This window comes from Coregonus clupeaformis, chromosome 24 (assembly GCF_020615455.1).
Source record: "Coregonus clupeaformis isolate EN_2021a chromosome 24, ASM2061545v1, whole genome shotgun sequence".
NCBI lineage: Eukaryota > Metazoa > Chordata > Actinopteri > Salmoniformes > Salmonidae > Coregonus > Coregonus clupeaformis.
This window is the reverse complement of record NC_059215.1, coordinates 6,402,823-6,414,912: the sequence shown is the minus strand read 5'-3', so window position 1 is coordinate 6,414,912 and position 12,090 is coordinate 6,402,823.

Sequence of the window (12,090 nt, the reverse complement as noted above, 5' to 3'; positions counted from 1 at the left end):
CCTGAGCAGTTTAAATGATGCCCTGCAGCTCAAGTTCAGAAGGAAGACTGTCTTTGCGTCTGGGTGGTTTAATACATCATCCACAGCATCACTATTAAATTGACCGTGCTTAAAAAGATGTGTTCTTGTTACCCATCTACCAATCACTGCCCTTCTTTATGGAGGGTTTTTGAAAAGCTCCCTGGTCTTTGTAGTTGAATCTGTGCTTGAAATGCAATACTTGACTGAGGGACCTTCCTGATGTCTTTATGGTGGACAGAGGAACGGTCAGTCATTCAATCATCATGTCCATCCCTTTTACTTCACAGAGTGAGTCCATAGAACTTGTGATTTGTGAAGCCTAATTTGACTTCTGAACTAATTCAGGCACTCCTAAACAAAGAGGCTGAATACTTATGCAACAACTATATTTTAGTTATGAATTTATCAACAAAAAAAGTAAAATAATAATATTCCACTATGACAGAGTATTGTGTGTTGACCAACTGACAATTAAATCCATTTTAATTCTACTTTATAACAAAATGTCAAGAAATCCAAGGGGTCTCTATACTTTTGCAAGGCATTGTAGGTAGGGGTAAAGTGACTAGGCAACAGGATAGATAATAGACAGTAGCAGCAGTATACTGTAGGTAGGGGTAAAGGGACTAGACAACAGGATAGATAATAGACAGTAGCAGCAGTATACTGTAGGTAGGGGTCAAGTGACTAGACAACAGGATAGATAATAGACAGTAGCAGCAGTATACTGTAGGTAGGGGTAAAGTGACTAGACAACAGGATAGATAATAGACAGTAGCAGCAGTATACTGTAGGTAGGGGTAAAGTGACTAGACAACAGGATAGATAATAGACAGTAGCAGCAGTATACTGTAGGTAGGGATAAAGTGACTAGTCAACAGGATAGATAATAGACAGTAGCAGCAGTATACTGTAGGTAGGGGAGTAAAGGGACTAGACAACAGGATAGATAATAGACAGTAGCAGCAGTATACTGTAGGTAGGGGTAAAGGACTAGACAACAGGATAGATAATAGACAGTAGCAGCAGTATACTGTAGGTAGGGGTAAAGGGACTAGACAACAGGATAGATAATAGACAGTAGCAGCAGTATACTGTAGGTAGGGTAAAGTGACTAGGCAACAGGATAGATAATAGACAGTAGCAGCAGTATACTGTAGGTAGGGGTAAAGTGACTAGACAACAGGATAGATAAGACAGTAGCAGCAGTATACTGTAGGTAGGGGTAAAGTGACTAGACAACAGGATAGATAATAGACAGTAGCAGCAGTATACTGTAGGTAGGGGTAAAGTGACTAGACAACAGGATAGATAATAGACAGTAGCAGCAGTATACTGTAGGTAGGGGTAAAGTGACTAGGCAACAGGATAGATAATAGACAGTAGCAGCAGTATACTCTAGGTAGGGGGTAAAGGAACTAGACAACAGGATAGATAATAGACAGTAGCAGCAGTATACTGTAGGTAGGGTAAAGTGACTAGTCAACAGGATAGATAATAGACAGTAGCAGCAGTATACTGTAGGTAGGGGTAAAGTGACTAGGCAACAGGATAGATAATAGACAGTAGCAGCAGTATACTGTAGGTAGGGGTAAAGTGACTAGGCAACAGGATAGATAATAGACAGTAGCAGCAGTATACTGTAGGGAGGGTAAAGTGACTAGACAACAGGATAGATAATAGACAGTAGCAGCAGTATACTGTAGGTAGGGGTAAAGTGACTAGACAACAGGATAGATAATAGACAGTAGCAGCAGTATACTGTAGGTAGGGGTAAAGTGACTAGACAACAGGATAGATAATAGACAGTAGCAGCAGTATACTGTAGGTAGGGGTAAAGTGACTAGACAACAGGATAGATAATAGACAGTAGCAGCAGTATACTGTAGGTAGGGAGTAAAGTGACTAGACAACAGGATAGATAATAGACAGTAGCAGCAGTATACTGTAGGTAGGGGTAAAGTGACTAGTCAACAGGATAGATAATAGACAGTAGCAGCAGTATACTGTAGGTAGGGAGTAAAGGACTAGGCAACAGGATAGATAATTGACAGTAGCAGCAGTATACTGTAGGTAGGGAGTAAAGTGACTAGGCAACAGGATAGATAATAGACAGTAGCAGCAGTATACTGTAGGTAGGGGTAAAGGGACTAGACAACAGGATAGATAATAGACAGTAGCAGCAGTATACTGTAGGTAGGGGTAAAGGGACTAGGCAACAGGATAGATAAGACAGTAGCAGCAGTATACTGTAGGTAGGGGTAAAGGGACTAGACAACAGGATAGATAATAGACAGTAGCAGCAGTATACTGTAGGTAGGGGTAAAGGACTAGACAACAGGATAGATAATAGACAGTAGCAGCAGTATACTGTAGGTAGGGGTAAAGGGACTAGACAACAGGATAGATAATAGACAGTAGCAGCAGTATACTGTAGGTAGGGAGTAAAGTGACTAGGCAACAGGATAGATAATAGACAGTAGCAGCAGTATACTGTAGGTAGGGGTAAAGGGACTAGACAACAGGATAGATAATAGACAGTAGCAGCAGTATACTGTAGGTAGGGGTAAAGTGACTAGGGCAACAGGATAGATAATAGACAGTAGCAGCAGTATACTGTAGGTAGGGGTAAAGTGACTAGGCAACAGGATAGATAATAGACAGTAGCAGCAGTATACTGTAGGTAGGGGTAAAGGACTAGACAACAGGATAGATAATAGACAGTAGCAGCAGTATACTGTAGGTAGGGGATAAAGGGACTAGGCAACAGGATAGATAATAGACAGTAGCAGCAGTATACTGTAGGTAGGGGTAAAGTGACTAGGCAACAGGATAGATAATAGACAGTAGCAGCAGTATACTGTAGGTAGGGGTAAAGTGACTAGACAACAGGATAGATAATAGACAGTAGCAGCAGTATACTGTAGGTAGGGGTAAAGTGACTAGACAACAGGATAGATAAGACAGTAGCAGCAGTATACTGTAGGTAGGGGTAAAGTGACTAGACAACAGGATAGATAATAGACAGTAGCATACTGTAGGTAGGGGTAAAGTGACTAGACAACAGGATAGATAATAGACAGTAGCAGCAGTATACTGTAGGTAGGGGTAAAGTGACTAGACAACAGGATAGATAATAGACAGTAGCAGCAGTATACTGTAGGTAGGGGTAAAGGGACTAGACAACAGGATAGATAATAGACAGTAGCAGCAGTATACTGTAGGTAGGGGTAAAGTGACTAGGCAACAGGATAGATAATAGACAGTAGCAGCAGTATACTGTAGGTAGGGGTAAAGTGACTAGACAACAGGATAGATAATAGACAGTAGCAGCAGTATACTGTAGGTAGGGGTAAAGTGACTAGACAACAGGATAGATAATAGACAGTAGCATACTGTAGGTAGGGGGTAAAGGACTAGGCAACAGGATAGATAATAGACAGTAGCAGCAGTATACTGTAGGTAGGGGTAAAGTGACTAGACAACAGGATAGATAAGACAGTAGCAGCAGTATACTGTAGGTAGGGGGTAAAGTGACTAGACAACAGGATAGATAAGACAGTAGCAGCAGATACTGTAGGTAGAGTAAAGTGACTAGGCAACAGGATAGATAATAGACAGTAGCAGCAGTATACTGTAGGTAGGGAGTAAAGTGACTAGACAACAGGATAGATAATAGACAGTAGCAGCAGTATACTGTAGGTAGGGGTAAAGTGACTAGGCAACAGGATAGATAATAGACAGTAGCAGCAGTATACTGTAGGTAGGGGTAAAGTGACTAGACAACAGGATAGATAAGACAGTAGCAGCAGTATACTGTAGGTAGGGGTAAAGTGACTAGACAACAGGATAGATAATAGACAGTAGCAGCAGTATACTGTAGGTAGGGGTAAAGTGACTAGACAACAGGATAGATAATAGACAGTAGCAGCAGTATACTGTAGGTAGGGGTAAAGGGACTAGACAACAGGATAGATAATAGACAGTAGCAGCAGTATACTGTAGGTAGGGGTAAAGTGACTAGACAACAGGATAGATAATAGACAGTAGCAGCAGTATACTGTAGGTAGGGGTAAAGTGACTAGACAACAGGATAGATAATAGACAGTAGCAGCAGTATACTGTAGGTAGGGGTAAAGGAACTAGGCAACAGGATAGATAATAGACAGTAGCAGCAGTATACTGTAGGTAGGGGTAAAGGGACTAGACAACAGGATAGATAATAGACAGTAGCAGCAGTATACTGTAGGTAGGGGTAAAGGGACTAGACAACAGGATAGATAATAGACAGTAGCAGCAGTATACTGTAGGTAGGGGTAAAGGGACTAGACAACAGGATAGATAAGACAGTAGCAGCAGTATACTGTAGGTAGGGGTAAAGTGACTAGACAACAGGATAGATAATAGACAGTAGCAGCAGTATACTGTAGGTAGGGGTAAAGGACTAGACAACAGGATAGATAATAGACAGTAGCAGCAGTATACTGTAGGTAGGGGTAAAGTGACTAGACAACAGGATAGATAATAGACAGTAGCAGCAGTATACTGTAGGTAGGGGTAAAGTGACTAGACAACAGGATAGATAATAGACAGTAAGCAGCAGTATACTGTAGGTAGGAAGGGACTAGACAACAGGATAGATAATAGACAGTAGCAGCAGTATACTGTAGGTAGGGGGTAAAGGGACTAGACAACAGGATAGATAATAGACAGTAGCAGCAGTATACTGTAGGTAGGGGTAAAGGGACTAGACAACAGGATAGATAATAGACAGTAGCAGCATACTGTAGGTAGGGTAAAGTGACTAGACAACAGGATAGATAATAGACAGTAGCAGCAGTATACTGTAGGTAGGGAGTAAAGTGACTAGACAACAGGATAGATAATAGACAGTAGCAGCAGTATACTGTAGGTAGGGGTAAAGTGACTAGACAACAGGATAGATAATAGACAGTAGCAGCAGTATACTGTAGGTAGGGGTAAAGTGACTAGACAACAGGATAGATAATAGACAGTAGCAGCAGTATACTGTAGGTAGGGGTAAAGTGACTAGACAACAGGATAGATAATAGACAGTAGCAGCAGTATACTGTAGGTAGGGTAAAGTGACTAGACAACAGGATAGATAATAGACAGTAGCAGCAGTATACTGTAGGTAGGGTAAAGTGACTAGACAACAGGATAGATAATAGACAGTAGCAGCAGTATACTGTAGGTAGGGGTAAAGTGACTAGACAACAGGATAGATAATAGACAGTAGCAGCAGTATACTGTAGGTAGGGGTAAAGTGACTAGACAACAGGATAGATAATAGACAGTAGCAGCAGTATACTGTAGGTAGGGGTAAAGTGACTAGACAACAGGATAGATAATAGACAGTAGCAGCAGTATACTGTAGGTAGGGGTAAAGTGACTAGACAACAGGATAGATAATAGACAGTAGCAGCAGTATACTGTAGGTAGGGTAAAGTGACTAGACAACAGGATAGATAATAGACAGTAGCAGCAGTATACTGTAGGTAGGGGTAAAGGACTAGACAACAGGATAGATAATAGACAGTAGCAGCAGTATACTGTAGGTAGGGGTAAAGTGACTAGACAACAGGATAGATAATAGACAGTAGCAGCAGTATACTGTAGGTAGGGGTAAAGTGACTAGACAACAGGATAGATAATAGACAGTAGCAGCAGTATACTGTAGGTAGGGGTAAAGTGACTAGACAACAGGATAGATAATAGACAGTAGCGCGTGTAGCAGACTGTAGGTAGGAGTGACTAGACAACAGGATAGATAATAGACAGTAGCAGCAGTATACTGTAGGTAGGGGTAAAGTGACTGGACAACAGGATAGATAATAGACAGTAGCAGCAGTATACTGTAGGTAGGGGTAAAGTGACTAGACAACAGGATAGATAATAGACAGTAGCAGCAGTATACTGTAGGTAGGGGTAAAGGGACTAGACAACAGGATAGATAATAGACAGTAGCAGCAGTATACTGTAGGTAGGGGTAAAGGACTAGACAACAGGATAGATAATAGACAGTAGCAGCAGTATACTGTAGGTAGGGAGTAAAGTGACTAGACAACAGGATAGATAATAGACAGTAGCAGCAGTATACTGTAGGTAGGGGTAAAGTGACTAGACAACAGGATAGATAATAGACAGTAGCAGCAGTATACTGTAGGTAGGGATAAAGTGACTAGACAACAGGATAGATAATAGACAGTAGCAGCAGTATACTGTAGGTAGGGTAAAGTGACTAGACAACAGGATAGATAATAGACAGTAGCAGCAGTATACTGTAGGTAGGGGGTAAAGTGACTAGACAACAGGATAGATAATAGACAGTAGCAGCAGTATACTGTAGGTAGGGGTAAAGTGACTAGACAACAGGATAGATAATAGACAGTAGCAGCAGTATACTGTAGGTAGGGGGTAAAGGGACTAGACAACAGGATAGATAATAGACAGTAGCAGCAGTATACTGTAGGTAGGGGTAAAGTGACTAGACAACAGGATAGATAATAGACAGTAGCAGCAGTATACTGTAGGTAGGGGTAAAGTGACTAGACAACAGGATAGATAATAGACAGTAGCAGCAGTATACTGTAGGTAGGGTAAAGTGACTAGACAACAGGATAGATAATAGACAGTAGCAGCAGTATACTGTAGGTAGGGGTAAAGTGACTAGACAACAGGATAGATAATAGACAGTAGCAGCAGTATACTGTAGGTAGGGTAAAGTGACTAGACAACAGGATAGATAATAGACAGTAGCAGCAGTATACTGTAGGTAGGGGTAAAGTGACTAGACAACAGGATAGATAATAGACAGTAGCAGCAGTATACTGTAGGTAGGGGTAAAGTGACTAGACAACAGGATAGATAATAGACAGTAGCAGCAGTATACTGTAGGTAGGGGTAAAGTGACTAGACAACAGGATAGATAATAGACAGTAGCAGCAGTATACTGCAGGTAGGGGTAAAGTGACTAGACAACAGGATAGATAATAGACAGTAGCAGCAGTATACTGTAGGTAGGGGTAAAGTGACTAGACAACAGGATAGATAATAGACAGTCACTAGCATATACTGTAGGTAGGTAAAGTGACTAGACAACAGGATAGATAATAGACAGTAGCAGCAGTATACTGTAGGTAGGGGTAAAGTGACTAGACAACAGGATAGATAATAGACAGTAGCAGCAGTATACTGTAGGTAGGGGTAAAGTGACTAGACAACAGGATAGATAATAGACAGTAGCAGCAGTATACTGTAGGTAGGGGTAAAGTGACTAGACAACAGGATAGATAATAGACAGTAGCAGCAGTATACTGTAGGTAGGGGTAAAGTGACTAGACAACAGGATAGATAATAGACAGTAGCAGCAGTATACTGTAGGTAGGGGTAAAAGTGACTAGACAACAGGATAGATAATAGACAGTAGCAGCAGTATACTGTAGGTAGGGGTAAAGTGACTAGACAACAGGATAGATAATAGACAGTAGCAGCAGTATACTGTAGGTAGAGTAAAGTGACTAGACAACAGGATAGATAATAGACAGTAGCAGCAGTATACTGTAGGTAGGGGTAAAAGTGACTAGGCAACAGGATAGATAATAGACAGTAGCAGCAGTATACTGTAGGTAGGGGTAAAGTGACTAGGCAACAGGATAGATAAAGACAGTAGCAGCAGTATACTGTAGGTAGGGGTAAAGTGACTAGACAACAGGATAGATAATAGACAGTAGCAGCAGTATACTGTAGGTAGGGGTAAAGTGACTAGACAACAGGATAGATAATAGACAGTAGCAGCAGTATACTGTAGGTAGGGGTAAAGTGACTAGACAACAGGATAGATAATAGACAGTAGCAGCAGTATACTGTAGGTAGGGGGGTAAAGTGACTAGACAACAGGATAGATAATAGACAGTAGCAGCAGTATACTGTAGGTAGGGGTAAAGTGACTAGACAACAGGATAGATAATAGACAGTAGCAGCAGTATACTGTAGGGAGGGGTAAAGTGACTAGACAACAGGATAGATAATAGACAGTAGCAGCAGTATACTGTAGGTAGGGGTAAAGTGACTAGGCAACAGGATAGATAATAGACAGTAGCAGCAGTATACTGTAGGTAGGGTAAAGTGACTAGACAACAGGATAGATAATAGACAGTAGCAGCAGTATACTGTAGGTAGGGAGTAAAGTGACTAGACAACAGGATAGATAATAGACAGTAGCAGCAGTATACTGTAGGTAGGGTAAAGGACTAGACAACAGGATAGATAAGACAGTAGCAGCAGTATACTGTAGGTAGGGGTAAAGTGACTAGACAACAGGATAGATAGACAGTAGCAGCAGTATACTGTAGGTAGGGGTAAAGTGACTAGACAACAGGATAGATAGACAGTAGCAGCAGTATACTGTAGGTAGGGGTAAAGTGACTAGACAACAGGATAGATAATAGACAGTAGCAGCAGTATACTGTAGGTAGGGGTAAAGTGACTAGACAACAGGATAGATAATAGACAGTAGCAGCAGTATACTGTAGGTAGGGGTAAAGTGACTAGACAACAGGATAGATAATAGACAGTAGCAGCAGTATACTGTAGGTAGGGGTAAAGGGACTAGACAACAGGATAGATAATAGACAGTAGCAGCAGTATACTGTAGGTAGGGGTAAAGGGACTAGACAACAGGATAGATAATAGACAGTAGCAGCAGTATACTGTAGGTAGGGGTAAAGTGACTAGACAACAGGATAGATAATAGACAGTAGCAGCAGTATACTGTAGGTAGGGGTAAAGTGACTAGGCAACAGGATAGATAATAGACAGTAGCAGCGTATATGTGATGAGTCTAAAGAGTTAGTGCAAAAAGGGTCAATGCAGATAGTTAACCAAATAGCTACCCGGACTATTTAAAAGATGCAATATGTAGAAAATCGCTCCGCCATTTCCTGGTTGCCAAAATTCAAATAGCCCTGTTTCAGTTTGTGTGACAAAACAAGCAGTCACAGTGTAGAGAATCATTGTACCATCTAAACCGCTGTGAAATTTAATTTTCCATAACCACAAGTATTATAATAAATAATATGCCATTTAGCAGACGCTTTTATCCAAAGCGACTTACAGTCATGCGTGCATACATTTTTTTATGTATGGGTGGTCCCGGGGATCGAACCCACTACCCTTGGCGTTACAAGCGCCGTGCTCTACCAGCTGAGCTACAGAGGACCAGGGGACCAGGAGACTAGGGGACCAGAGGACCAGGGGACCAGGGGACCAGAGGACCAGGGGACCAGAGGACCAGGGGACCAGGGGACCAGAGGACCAGGGGACCAGGGGACCACCAGTATTGTATTTTCAGTTGTTTGGAGCTGGTGGACAAAACCGAAAGTAAAAAGATGCAAAAACTACAAACTTCCGAACGGGGAAACACAGAAATAGCGCCCATAGAACAGATCTACCTCTTCTTAGACTTGCTTTCAATGAGCATGACAGATCTATACATCACATTTCTATGTGAATTTGGTCATGTCGCCCATAAAGTTACTATTGCAGCTTTAACGGTCTGATGGCGTGTGTGTGTGTGTTTACACGTGTGTGTGTGTCTACATGTGTGTTAGGCTTGGGCAATATACCGTTTATACCAGGGTATTTCAAAATACAGACTGTATGATGTGTCAAATAAATGATATCCAGCTCAGCATTTGGTTTTCTAACTTTGTAGCTAAGTGGTTAGATGTCAAGAGCAAGCTTCGTGGTTACAGCAGAGACATTCAATCCCCTCCTGGATCAAGAGCCCTGTTGCCTAAATTGTTTTGTGCGTAAAACAAAACAATTATAGCTCCCCTTGTGTGCACTTCCGGTAATACCGTATACCCCGGTATGGAACAGAAACGGTATGAAAATCCGGATACCACCCAACCCTAGTGTGTGTGTGTGTGTGTGTGTGTGTGTGTGTGTGTGTGTGTGTGTGTGTGTGTGTGTGTTAGAGAGTGGTGATTTAGGGGCTGTTAGGAAGTAGGCTGGATTAGAGATTAAGAAGAAGAAACAGTCATCAGGACTGCAGGCAGGGGGAAATTCTCTAATCCAGGAGCAGGGGGAGAGGAGGCAGAGATTATGAAGGGGAATATAGAGAAGAGAGGAGGGGGGATATAGAGAAGAGAGGAGGGGGGATATAGAGAAGAGAGGAGATATAGAGAAGAGAGGAGATATAGAGAAGAGAGGAGGGGGGGATATAGAGAAGAGAGAAGATATAGAGAAGAGAGGAGGGGGGATATAGAGAAGAGAGGAGGGGGAGATATAGAGAAGAGAGGAGGGGGGGATATAGAGAAGAGAGGAGGGGGGAGATAGAGAAGAGAGGAGGGGGGAGATAGAGAAGAGAGGAGGGGGATATAGAGAAGAGAGGAGGGGGGATATAGAGAAGAGAGGAGGGGGAGATAGAGAAGAGAGGAGGGGGGATAGAGAAGAGAGGAGGGGGATATAGAGAAGAGAGGAGGGGATATAGAGAAGAGAGGAGGGGAGATAGAGAAGAGAGGAGGGGGGATATAGAGAAGAGAGGAGGGGGGAGATAGAGAGGAGGGGGGATATAGAGAAGAGAGGAGGGGAGATAGAGAAGAGAGGAGGGGGGATAGAGAAGAGAGGAGGGGGATATAGAGAAGAGAGGAGATATAGAGGAGATATAGAGAAGAGAGGAGGGGGGATATAGAGAAGAGAGAAGATATAGAGAAGAGAGGAGGGGGGATATAGCGAAGAGAGGAGGGGGGATAGAGAAGAGAGGAGGGGGGAGATAGAGAAGAGAGGAGGGGGGAGATAGAGAAGAGAGGAGGGGGGATATAGAGAAGAGAGGAGGGGGGATATAGAGAAGAGAGGGGGGGAGATATAGAGAAGAGAGGAGGGGGGATATAGAGAAGAGAGGAGGGGGGGAGATAGAGAAGAGAGGAGGATATAGAGAAGAGAGGAGATATAGAGAATAGAGGAGGGGGGAGATAGAGAAGAGAGGAGGGGGGATATAGAGGAGGGGGGAGATAGAGAAGAGAGGAGGGGGAGATAGAGAAGAGGGGAGGGGGATATAGAGAAGAGAGGAGGGGAGATAGAGGTTAGGTTGACAGAGTTTATTACCCTGGCCAAAGAGACATAGAGAAGAGAGGAGGGGGGATATACAGAAGAGAGGAGGGGGAGATATAGAGAAGAGAGGAGGGGGGATATAGAGAAGAGAGGAGGGGGATATAGAGAAGAGAGGAGATATAGAGAAGAGAGGAGGGGGATATAGAGAAGAGAGGAGGGGGATATAGAGAAGAGAGGAGGGGGATATACAGAAGAGAGGAGGGGGAGATATAGAGAAGAGAGGAGGGGGGATATAGAGAAGAGAGGAGGGGGAGATAGAGAAGAGGGGAGGGGGGATATAGAGAAGAGAGGAGGGGGGAGATAGAGGTTAGGTTGACAGAGTTTATTACCCTGGCCAAAGAGACACCAGGAGAAAAAGCCAGAATCACACTATGGGAATGTAAGAGGAAGTGACAAAACCACAACCCAATCAATGTCCATGGACACAGCACCCATCCTAAAGCAGCTTTAACGGATGAATGGGGGCCAACGTCAAATACATCATATATCTTCCACATCTAGATCTGTTGACAATGACACCAGGAGAAATCACACTAATGGAATGTGTGAGTTAGACAGTGGTACAACTGATCGGTTGCTGTATCCAAACACGGCTCAATTAATGCGACCTATTTCAAGTACATCAGCTATCTTTTAGTTTACACAGTCTTATCTGTAAAATATATACATTTATGCTGCCAATAATTGAAATGTATTGGCTTGTCCCCCTTCGCACCAGGCATAGTAGATGTAGCTCTCCCACAGCACAGAGACTTGACAGGTGGGCAGGTGTAAACGAAAACTAAAAAAACACGGATGACATTCACACACAAAGTTATCTGCGTGAACTACAGGTTGTTCGCTTAAAAACACACCACAACTGCTGGTCGTTGATGCGAGCTAGGTTATTTCAGTTGACAGATTCAGTTTGATGTGAAAACACCTCTAGCGTCC